The sequence below is a fragment of the Pleurodeles waltl genome, chromosome 1_1 (assembly GCF_031143425.1).
Source record: "Pleurodeles waltl isolate 20211129_DDA chromosome 1_1, aPleWal1.hap1.20221129, whole genome shotgun sequence".
Lineage (NCBI taxonomy): Eukaryota > Metazoa > Chordata > Amphibia > Caudata > Salamandridae > Pleurodeles > Pleurodeles waltl.
The window spans coordinates 731330293-731343427 of NC_090436.1; positions in this window are offsets into that span (position 1 = coordinate 731330293).

The following is a 13135-nucleotide window of genomic DNA, read 5'->3' on the forward strand; positions in this document are numbered from 1 at the left end:
TTAGTGAACATTCACCTGCAACCCACGGAAATGTGAGGTACAGTTTTCATCAAGAGTACTGTAGGAATGATATATAGTAGGGCTTTTACTTCGAGTTGCTGATTTTTTATCACATAAATGTAAGGAAATTGAGTTGTGTCACACTTTGGCATTTGCATGACAGACTGAGTAGGATCACATGCTGGGATTCGCATAGGTTAGATCATTCTGGAGTCCCCTGGCTTTCAAATTTTTCTAAATCCTCAAAGTTGGTAGAATTCCCTGGGTACCGGCCGACCTGGGACTCAAATAGAGTAGTCACCGCTCATGACAACTCAGAGGAAATTAATACATACTAACCATGTCTGGTATTGCTGAGTATCCCTTGTTGCTGGATGACCCCAGGCCCAAATATCCCAGCTAAGCATAATTCAAATCAAACCCCTGTTTTTTTTTTTTTATTATTTTGTTTTTTGCATTGTTGACAGAGGGTTGTTTTTTTCACATACAATCAATGTATTCATACAGTGGCAGGTATTGTCTGTATAGCTCTTCACAGTACACATACCAGTTATTTTCTCATGGGGTGTATTAGTCACTTAGGTACACACTATTTGAGCAGCCTACTGCTGTTCATGATGACCTCTTCCCGTCTTTGTTGTCTGAACATCCCTACAGTCCGATGTACTAATAAAGTATTGTAACTCTGTAATTGAACATTTAGGAACCAACTTCCCTGGTGACAGTCTTAAATGTGCTTAGTGTGTCTGGGGGATCCTGAAGCACAGTGGCATTTTCCGGGTTGGCTGTGCAGTGCTTCTGACTGAGGTCAGGGTTTGACGCACTCACGCCCCTAAGGGTGGGCTGGTCATCCCACAGATTCTGGAACTTTCCGCCATCTGACATATTGTTGTGATTGACTATTTTTTGCATAGTCCCAGATTTTTGCCTTCTTATGCTGACCATAACACTCAGCGCAGGTTACTCCTGCTTACTAGTGGTAAAGTGCTTGTGCTCACCTCTCTAAAAATGTTAGAATTTGAATATCTCTAATTGGCACATTTAATTTACCTGTATGTCCCTAGTAAATGGTATCCAATGTATCCAGGGTCTGTAAAATAAATTCCACTAATAGGCTGCAGCACTATTGTGCCTCCCACTAAAGTATCACTGCTAAACATGTCTCCAGGCCTGATACTCCAGCCTGGGTGTGCATTTTTAAAGCGGTCATTTGGACAAGCATTGTGCCAGCCAGGCATAAACCTTCCTTTTGAATACTTATAAGGTTACTCTTAAGGTAGGACCTTATGCCCATAGGGCAAGGTGCAAGGTGTTCAGAAAAATGTGTACATTTATATTTAATGTTTACATTCGTTTACACTGTTACCTTTCATACATGTTGCATTCAGCTTGAAAGTTGCTAGAAAAAGTGTTCAAGGACTCGTTTTATTCATAATTTAAAATCCAATGGAATGGTCACGTTGTATTTTATATTACTATTTTGTATATGACACTTTTAGAAAGTTGTCATTGTTCTGTTTAAAGCAACTGTCCAGCTGTTAACTGATCCATGGTGGCTCCCCTATGGTTAGATGTGTGTTGCTCCCAGACAAAGGGCAAGGGGCTCTGGGTGTGTTTTGGAGGACTCCTCCTCTAACAGGATGGACTGGCAGGCTGTGGCCAGCCCCTTCATCAGCGTCAAAGGATGTGTGCTTTGCCACTGGGACTGCCTTCCCTTTGTCTCTGTAGTTAAACACCAAACCAATGAGAGTAGAGAAACTGACCAAAACTGTTTTATAGGTTGGGACAAGGGTTGCTCTCCACCCTCAGGTTGGTAATGGACATGAAAGTAGACCCCACAGACCTCTCTTCAGAACACTTCTAGACCTTTGAAGATCATAAGAAGGACAGTCCTGTTGTCTGAGACCTGAAGGAAGACTTGACTTGTTTATTTTGAACCCACGATCTCAGAAGTCCCAGAAGTACATCCAAGGGTCAGTTGCCTGACCTCCTGTTTGAGTTAACGGCACAGCTAACCAGTTCCTACTGGACCTGGTCTTGACCCTGCTTCTGACCTCTGTTGCAGTGTGTCATGAACTCTGGGGACTTACCTGAAGTCTTTGTTATGCAAATGTACCATGAATACAACAAGGCTTGTTCCATCTCTCCCAAAAGCACGCCAGAGCCACACACATTTAATGTGGATTACAAATACTCAAGGGAAAATGGGAATGGAAAATGTAACTCATAGGTTTTCCTTTGACAACTATCATAAGTTACATTCTAATACCATATTGTTTTAAACCAAAATAATACCTGGTTTACAAACACCTCTTTCTCAACTACTTTCCTTTACTTTCTTATAATATGAAAGTTTATCTATAAACAAAATAAATCTCAGTGATTACTTTCTATGCTGACATCCTCTCTCACATTACCTCTAACACTCTCTAGGAGGTGAGTTAACAGCACTCACAAATCAGTAAAATTCACAAAATATGTACAAAGTTCAGTCTTTGACATCTTATGACATGCATCCCAGTTCAGAAATGTTCATTCCATCAGATGAAATAGAGTCACAAGCAGATTCTTGCATTAGATTATTAAAGCTCAAGAACAGACAGTCATGGGTGAAAGAATCCCCATCCTCTTACCAGACTCCCATGACCAGTAATAGTGACAAAAGAAGCAGAAATCCAAGGCAATATAAACAACAAAGAATGACTTCAAAACCTCCTGTGTTTCCACAACACCAGTGCAAATTTGGGAAGCAACATGATTCGCTTTTATACTGAAAATTCAATATGGTCATGTGACTAGGCATCTTTCTCCGAAGCCGCCCCTCGGTGCCCCGGGGCACACCTCAGAGCACGGAAGGCCCTGGGGAGCCTTCCGGTGACCAGCATCCTGAACCGGAAGCCCTTCTGGGTGCTGCCGGCAGACCTGGAGCTGACAGAACCGCAGGGCTTTTTAAGAGCCCCAGCCATCATCCTTGGCGGCAACCACCGGCAATGGCATAGGCATCCCAGAGACCTGCCGACACCATTCCAGAGGAACGCAGCCAGCTGATGCCTCGAGAAGCCGGGAACCCGGAGGAAGCCCACGCTGAATCCGGCCACGCTCTGGAGAGTGTGGCCACACCAGGTGCAGGAGGGAGAAGACAGTAGAGGGAAGGGGTCAGGAACGGTGTGTTTGTTTGTTTGGTTCGGTTTCTTTTTGTCTCTTTATTTTCTCCCTGGTTAAATCACGTTTGGGATTTCTTTATTTTGTTTTTGTGACTGAGGGGTCCTGGAGCATAGTCTTGAGTAACACAGCCAACAACCATAGACCCCCTTGTTTGCTCCTTGAGCCTTCAAACAGTGTTCCTTTATGAGCACCAATATGTTAAAAAACCACCCTGAACTCGACCGCAGCGGCAGGAAGTTGGTTAAAGTAGTGTTTCATTTTTATTATATGGCACAATTCAGGTTCAGTTAGGTGGTGTCTCCAGTACTATTAAGTAGGAAGAAGAAAACATTTATGTTGAACTGAAAGCTACAAGACAAGACATATATTGCAACTACAGAGCATGTTAGAGTGCATAGAAAACACATAAAGAGAAAAATAACTAATTTAACCAAAAGGAGGGAGAGAGAGAGAAGACAGAGAGCGAAAAGGGAACGAAGAGAAAAGAAGGAAGGAAAATGCGAGAAGCAATAAAGGAAAGGCAGAAGAAAGCAGCAAAAGGAGATACCAGTAAAAGAAAAAAAGAGAGAGAGAAGAAAGGGATAAGGACAGAGAAAGAGCCTATTCAGACAAACAAAGGAAGAAAGGAGAAGAAGGGGGGGAAAGGCTGGAAAGAAAAAATAAGGAAGAACTACTTACCCACTACCTGTGTTCTTCTTTCCTTTACATGCTCCTCCTGAGTTGACCCCGGGAAAACGAAAGAAAGAAAAGAAGAACAAGCGTGAAGACCCAGATAAGAGGATAGGCAGAAGGAGAAGAACAAACGGCCATCAAAGACAATTTAATAAAGGACTGACATTGTCTTATGTTCAATCAATAAAACTCTTTCGAATGATACATTCGCGTCCCTCCATTTTCTGACGCCTCTTACAGGCCACTACTACAAAAACTCACAAGATGAGGTTTTCAAGACTCACAATATGTTGTTTTTGTTTCACATTTGCATTGTGACTTCCCTATCGATCGACAGTAAATCTTTCAATTCCTCATTTAAGCCTCTATGAAAAAATTGTGGTTTTTATCCTTAGGTAAATTCAACTATAACACTGATCTTTGAAATTGTGTGATATATTGTAATAGTTTTCTCTTCCCTGTTTTAAGCCTAAGAATTGATTATGAATACTTTGTGTCAAAACGCGTTGATCAAAAATTATTTTAATTATTTTTTTAATTTTTGTACATTGTGTAATAGTGAACTATTTTCTTCAACAAGAACCAAAGACCAAGAAGCTGCTTCATCTGCCATGTGGGATAACATAAAAGCAACCTTTGACTCTGGGTTTAGAAAAGCACTGGTGTTTTATAAAAATGCAGACAACATTGATTAAGAAATGTTCCCAATTTCTATGGGATTCCTCCATATCTTTCTACCAGACTCCCACGATCAGAAGCAGTGGCAAGAGAAGAAGACATTCAAGGCAACATGAACAACACATGGCCTCTAAAACTCCAAGGATTCCAAGACTCCAACAGCAGGTTTAGGAAGCGATTTGATTCACTTCACTTTCTCCTTTTATACTAAAGATTCAAGATTGGCACTACCACAAAATCTTGCAAGATATGATTTCCAAATCTTGCAATATCTCATTTTAGTTTCATCTTCACTTTGTGGCAGCCTGGCCTACATCAACTGCTATCTTGGATGAGGCATCACCTCAAACAAATTCCTGCAATGAAAATGCATTAAGGAATTTTGCAGTACGATTCCATTTCCTTTTATTATGGCCTGTTAGCCCACCTCAATATTCTTCTTTACCGTTGTCTGCGATCATGACAGAGTTAGCCTATACCCCCGCAAGGTGTTCCCTCCCAGGTCCTGTACCCTTGACTGCGGTTGAGTGTGCTTATCTGCAAGAAGTGGAACATAGAAACATTTTGGCAACTTTCTGTCTGGAGAACCACTGTTCAAGCCACAGCTATTGACGTGGAATTGGCAGACCTCCTCATCTTGTTGGTTTGCCCTGCTGAAGTGGATCCGACTTCCAGAAAAAATTCTGAATCAGAACAGAGAGAGATTAATTCGGACTGACTCCAAGCAGCATGCTTTCAGTGTCAAGGCTTTCCTGGGCATGGACTTCACCCCCTGGGAGGTTTTCCTCCGTTGTCAATGTTTGCACTGATGACCATTTTTTCTAGATAAAGGTTTCTAAGTCAAGAGGTAAACTTTCTAGTAGTGTGAATTTGGTCCCTGTATCTGACCTGGGCTCCATTGGGGGTGGCCTTGACTATGACCCTGTCTAGCACAACCAGATAACTGCAGTTTCTAATTTGCACTGTTTGGCACTATTTTTAATTGAAACTTAAAAAATTCATATCTCCAGTTCTACCTATTGGATGTTTGCCATTTTGGTGTCATTTTATTTATTACAATATTCTATATTTTTCTAAATTGGCTTTGGATTTTTCTTGTGTTGTGTTTTTACATTATTATTGTTTGTGTACTGCATAGGTTCCTTACACATTTCCCCTAAGTTAAGACTGACTTTTTTTGTCCCAAGCTACCAGAGGGTTCAGCGCAGGTTTATTTAGTGATGTCAGTGGCTGATCCTTGATAAGGACTGTGATTATTATTTGAAGTGGGTCCTTGCCCCTTCAACTAATACAATCCTTTCTTACAAATATGAACTCATTTTTAGATTTTACCAAAACTTTAATATTTGCAGACCATTGTAGGTAAGATAGTGTAAGGAAAGATACTGGCATCCACTCAAGCCACACTGCCCTAAACGCCCTATAGTGGCTGTTTTTCATACATATATAAGGTAGGTAGGTTTCCCTGGGTGTTGAGTCCCATACGTTGTTGCTCTGGCACCACTCTTTTTAACAATTATATTTTAACTTTTGCATCTGACATCCATTCCTTTGGCCTACCTTCTGTGCTTCTACTGAAGACACCCAACTTATCCTGAGGCTAGGTGAAGTCTGTTCTGCTGAATTTCCAGTTCAAGCACGCTATGAGCACAGACGCATATTGGATGGACCACAGTTACCTTCAACTTAACACTGCCAAAACTGAAATGTGGCTGTTTGGCAGACCTTCTAATTAGTTCACTGCATGGTGGCCCAAGAGGCTTAGACCGCCTCCCACAGCAGACTCCTTTGCACGTAACTTGGGTGAGCTCTCTTTCAATGCTCATATTCATAAAGTCAAATATTACTGTATTTTTCTTTATGCATGTTATCGAAACTATCATCCTGATTCTGCCTAAACATAATAAGAAAACTGCTGTGTAGGAAACGATTATCCACACAAGATTACTGTAGCTCACTTATTTTGGTCTACCTGCCTAGACCCTCCCTAACTTACAACACATAGAGAATGGGGTTGCATACCTCCCTCTTGGACTGAGCAACCAATCCAGAATTTTCTCCCATCTCAAATCTCTGCACTAGTTTCAATACACAAATGTTGCATCTTTGAGGCTTTATGTCTCTGTCATTAAGCGCTCCATGCCCTTTCTACTACCTACATGAGCTGTCACTTTTCTTGATACCAGCACAATATGCCTGCTTATATGAGTGTCTGCTCCTTTTTGATCATCTTGACCAAAAGCTTTGAACAGTCTTCCTCTTAGTCTTCAGTCTATTAGCTCTCCCACTCAATTTCACAGACATATGAAAACCCATCTCTTATCCCAAGTTATGGCCCAGTTCTTGCTTCATCTCCTTAGCATCAGGATCCCTCTTCCTGGATATTAGCACGCTTTACACATTTCTCAATCAGTCATATACACACACTGTCAATAGAGAAGGAATCATGGATCTAGACATTCAAATAGGTAAAACTGGAGCAATGATAACCACCTAAAAGCAGCCTGTAACCAAGAGCCCTGCCATAAATGGGTAAGGGTAACCTTACACACAATGCTGTGGATGCAAGGGCAGGGCTCTTAAGAAAATATCCTCAATGCTAGATGCCAGGCAGGCATTGTCCAAGAAGAAATAAAGTCAAGATTCGGGGTAAAAGAGGGAAATGAGAAGAAGAGCTGTATGGCTTCATGGTACTAGTCTAAATGCTTTGTACATTGTGCTGCATTTGTACACCAGATATCATAAATTGACTAGGCACGTACTTAATAAATGATCTCAAAACTTATTGAGGATGGCATCCAAAGAAATATAAATGTATAAGCAAACCCACCATGGTCACTGGCATTTGTCCATGGATGATCGCAATCCTAATCCTACCAAATTCTCACACAGGTGACACACATAGTATGCTTTCATTTGAGTAGTAGATTACATTTTCATCAGAGAGAATGTTATTGTATAAAAGCAACTGCTTTTACTAACATAGTGAGTGCCGGAAAAAGACCTTCAAATCAAAAACACGCCACCAGTGGTCACGTGCAGGTCTTAGACATATTGTCCGGAGCACCTGCAATGCCACACTCTACCTCAGATGTGCTGGTGAGCGCTATCAAGGAACAACTCACAGTACAACTCACAATAGAAAGCTACTACATAGTCCAGTATAAACTGGGAGAGGCTGACACACACAAACTCCTCCAAGAAGCTAGACTTGAAAATGTGTTTGCACATTTCATCATTTTGCATGCCATTCACTGGGCTTGCTTGAGACAAATCATGCACACTTGTATGAATGATTTGCTTTTAAGTTAGTAGAGCGTGGGAAGAACAGTATTGAAGTTCGAGAACCAATGCAAAGCAATTGAGCTACACAACAACCTCTCCATCAGTTTATGAAGGCATGACCGTTGTGGCTTCCTAATTTGTTACTACATGCTCCTTTTTTCAGGTGAGTTCTGATATACGTGGGAGTCCTGGTTGGTGCTCTAATGTCCCTGAAGCCAGACAACAATAAAACAAGGAGGAAAGATGTAACACAGTGCACATAAACAGTAGCGGCATTTTTACTACTCTGCGTATTTGGTAGGTGCTGAAGTGCACCCATGACATGATCTGCAAGGGTGTGGTCATGAAACACATATTCCATAATCTGGAAATCAGGCCGCATGCACTTTACTCACTGATGACAAGAGTGAGGGCCTATCAGTGTAGACAATAATCAGCTTTAACTCCTGGCAGAAGAAAAGGAGGATTGCAAAATACAACAACAACAACTGCCATCGCTACGCACGCTCCAGAGACCGTGTTATCAAAACTGCCCCGGGGCAGACAGTGGGTGCGTTTTACATGCATACCGTAAGATTCTTTCAATTTTAAAACAAATAGTTTCAGGAGAGGCTGTGAAAGAAAATTACCAGTGAAATGTATGCTCAGTTTGAAGTGTGTATTATTAGGTAATATTATGTTGTTCTGTTATCAGAAGAAACCTTTTGTCTAAGAAGTATACCCTGGAATGCAGAAAGGCTGTCAGCCAACAACTGAAGTGCAAAGTACATTTGGAGTTTTGTAGGTCCGGTCATTAATCACCATCAAAATGCCAGTGAAAGCAACATCCAGGGCACGAGTCGAGGCTGAGGAAGGTGTAGTCTGTTCTTTTACAGAATAAGATAAAAATGAATGTCTACTATCCTACTATCGATCCAGCGACATGTGTTGCCCTTTCAATGTTTGTGCTCTCCTCGTTGTCATAACTGCAATTCATGTGTGCCAAAAACTTAGATTAATGTGCAAGACCTATGTAAAATGCCAGAACTCGCATGATTGTCAACTATTGCTGCATTTTTGCTGCATTTTTTTCTGCCAAGTCTTTCACATATGTGAGTATAGACAGCTAGAATCATACCTAGCAAATACCCCATACATATATTCATACATGTATGCAATGGATCCATCCTGAATGCGTGATTAAGCTCAGGGAGGCCCTGAAACAGGATGCATCTTGCTGTTTCAGCTCTTATTAAACACCTTCTAAACCCAGACCTGAGTGCGTGTGAGTCGTTTGGACGCTGTTGTTGGATTTCAAATACGGTCTGCCCCTGATTAATAAATATATATGTGTGCGTGTGTGTGTATACATATATATAGATTGATAGATATATAAGACCATATATATGTGTGTTTGTGTTTTTAGAAATATATATTTATATATAGTATTAAATATTAGTGGAATATATTTCGTTTACATTAAATTAAATTGCTATATTAAAATATTTAATATTTACTATTTTAAATTGTAGTAAAAAACCGACATTTTGGTCTATTTTTGGACGATATTAGAGTCAACGTTATTTTTTTCTGATATTTTTGTTTTTACCATTATAAGTATAGGAGCACAATATTGTGGTAAACAATGTTTTTGACACAATATTTTTGTCCACGATGTTGTTTACCACAATACTGTGTCAGTGATCCACTTGCGAGGCATCACAAATGCCTTACTATCTATGCTTTGCTGCTCCTCTGATACATCTGTACTATATAAACACCCATACTTACATACAGTTTACCATGAAATGCTTTGACTGTGATGCCTTCGACAGAGAGTAAAACGTAATAAAAAAACCTTTTTTGTAAGCGAATGAAATAGATATTCACCCTTACCCTCTCATCCAAAAATGTAAGATTACAGTCAATATCATCAGAAGCATCACCATCATATCTAACAATTAATAATCGTTAATGATCTCATATTTTTTTGGTGTTATAACTAAAACTGTCTCTCACAGTTCTATACTTAACTATCCGTGGTAAAGCGTAGTTAGGTTTAAAATGTTTTCTATGTCAAGGTTTACAGGAATTTTGATTGTCTCTTTTGGTTTTGCTGTTAACTTGTGCTTTATTTAAAATGTATTTTTTCTTTATTTGAATGAAAATTAACAATACATAAATATTTATTAAAAAAAAGTTTATGTATAAAAGTATATACATATATAATCACTGAAAAAACAAAAGTTAAAGGGATGTTTTAGTTGGTTGAAAATGTTAGTTAAAACATAATGTTTTAAGCGCCTGACCATGCACAGGAGTGTCATCAATGATTTCATTTCAGGCGTTACTTTATTGTTATGAATGATGTTAAACAACATGTCATAAGTGATGTAATATGTGACGTAATCAGCAGTGCATGGCGAGGGTGCTAGCTATAGTTACTAGCATTAGCCTGGGATATTATTACTTGAAAAGATATAACTGATGAATTTCAGTGTTTTGTTCTTTTAAAACTGTATGTTTTAAGTGTAATTTTCTTTTGTCTGGAGCAGTTCTGTGTTTTGCTGCCTGCGAGAGAGTGGGCAAGGAAACAGGTTTCTGCTCCCGCTGGGTTGGAGAGCACTACCAGGGAATCCTCAGTGTTCCAGTGGTTAGTGTCGCACAGGACACCGCAACGAAGTCGACCCCAGGAGAAAGGGACAAGTTGCAGCCTTGGGGGATGGGATCCTGGGGCCTGATTATGAACTGGTGGGGAGGGGTGCGCACTCCCACCCCTTCAATTTGAAGAGTTGTCCCAGGGGATGAGGTCCCCGGGCCCTCATTAAGGCTCGGGGAGAAGGACCCAGATGTCTGACGTGGTCAATATGTTTCAGCTGTCATATGTTTTGCCCTGTGGGTCATCATCCTTCGCCAAGACCATTAAGGATCTCTGGCTGTGTTATTGCTACTTCTAGGTATAAAACAAGTACAATTATAGCTTATGAACCTCACACATGCCTATGTTTTACTAATTAGTCATGTAGATTTTCCTAGTAATTTATGAAGAAAATTCTTAATTTTATTAAAGACACGGAGGCGAGCGTTATGCTTTCTCTTTTAATTTATTTTTCAATAGCAGCGCGGTCCAACTACAACACCCAAAAGGCTAAAGAACAGTAGCCAATTGGAAAAGAAAGGTAGTCCATTAACTGACCAATGAATGGCCAGCATGTCCCCTTAGTAGTTATCTTGTCTGCGAACAGCCCTCTTTTCTTGTGCGAGGGATCAGAAGGTAAAGAACATAGGAACAATAGACAATATAATAGAAATTGCCATTAACACTGAAAAAAGTCCTTGTAGAAAGTTCACAGCTTGCTGTAGGCCCTGTAAGGAAACCACGGATTCTGGAGCAGTCGTGGAGAGATTGTTCAAAGAGAAGGTAACCTTGCGAGTCGGAAACCGAAGATTAGGATCATCATTGAGACAAAGATTGCGTAGTGGTAGATGATGCTGTTAGGGAGGGAGAACAAACAAAGTTAATAACCTGTGGTGGGATAATACTCGCCTCTGTGTCTTTAATAAAATTAAGAATTTCCTTCATAAATTACTAGGAAAATCTAAATGTTATGGCAAGAGACGGAGGCTCCTATTATGCTTGTTTGAAGCAAATTAATCACCGAAAACGAAGCATATTGAACAGGTTTGCAATAAAAAGCTTTTTTTAAAACATTATCGTTAGACCAGTCAGCCGATCTGAGAATGTCCTCCAAGCGAGAAACAGCCCAAAAAGTTTAAGAAGCCATAGCTCCTCTGGACAAATGGGCGCCAAAAGCGGAGGTATCAATGCCAGCCAAGGACATAATCCACTTAGCCCAACGGGCTAGTGTAGGAGAGGAAACAGGTTTAAATGGTTTTTGAAAAGATATGAGCAATTGGGAAGCAGAGGATGATCTCAAATTGGATGTCTTAAGTTCATAAATCTTTAGGCATTGCCCTACACATAACTTAGGTTGGTTCAGAAAATACGGGTAGAAAACTGTGGACAAATTAGTCTTTGTACGTCTATGGACTGAAAAAAGAACACCTGTGGGGGTAAATTGATGAGCAGAAATATCAAGTGCTTGGACATCAGAAAGACATTTTATAGAAATAAAACATAATAACATGGTAAGCTTTGCAGATAACATTTTTAGTGAAAGAAGTGCGTTATCAGGCCATGACACAAACATATTTAACACTAAATTCACATCCCATACAGAACTGTGTCTTGTTAAAGGAGGATTACAAAACTTCACTTCCTTTAAGAGTCAGCAGATCAATGGGTGTTCTCCTACTGGTTTTCCGTTGACATAAGCATGAGCAGAAGAAATAGCCGAACAATACAAGTTAATAGTGCAATAGGATTTGCTTTTGCTGGCTTCAGCCGCTAGAAAATTGACTATTGAGGAAACATCCGTTGAAAGGGAATCGATGAGCCTTCCCACGCTCCAGCTATCCCATAAGGACCAAGCGGATTTGTATGCTTTTTTGGTTCCCTGGGCCCATGATTGGTTAATGAAGTTTGTAGCTTCTTCTAAAATGATCGGGACTGAGAGAGAATTCCCGAAATTTTCCAGGCGGAGGGAGTTAAAAGATTGTCGGTAATGAGGTTGTGAATAAGACCTTGGGGACTGGATAGGAGATGAGGAAAGGAAGGGAGAAGGAAGGGGTGTTCTATTGAGAGTTCCAATAGGGTGGGAAACCAAACCTGAGACTGCCAGGAGGAGGCTATGAGGACTAGGGTTGCTTCTGGCGTCTGACTTGGGCCAACAATCTGCTGATTATTATGAAAGGAGGGAAGGTGTAGTTGAGGGAAGATGACCAGTCTTGCGAAAAAGCATCTGATGCTAAGGCTAATGGATCCGGGCACCAACTGAAGAAGAGTGGAAGTTGGGCATTGAAACGGGAAGCAAATAAATCTATTGTGAAAGGACCCCACTTGCGATGAATAGAGTTGAATATGTCGGGGTGAAGTTTCCAGTCGATTGAGTCGTGGAGATGCGGAGAACACCAATCTGCTATGGTGTTTAGGTTGCCCGGTAAATATTCTGCACGTAACGAGATTCTGTTTTGGAGGCAGAAATCCCAAAAACTCCTTGCGAGATCTGCCAGGTGTTTGGAATTGGTGCCCCAAAGTGGTTGATGTAACAGACAGCAGAAATGTTATCCATCCTGAGGAGAATAGGACAAGAGACTTTGGCCCTCATTACAACATTGGCGGTAAAAGCCGCTTACCGCCGTGTAGAAGACCGCCAACACACCGCTGCGGCAGCGGATTTCCGCCACTGCTATTATGACCCACAGTTTTGGATCTGCCAAAATCTAGACACCCACA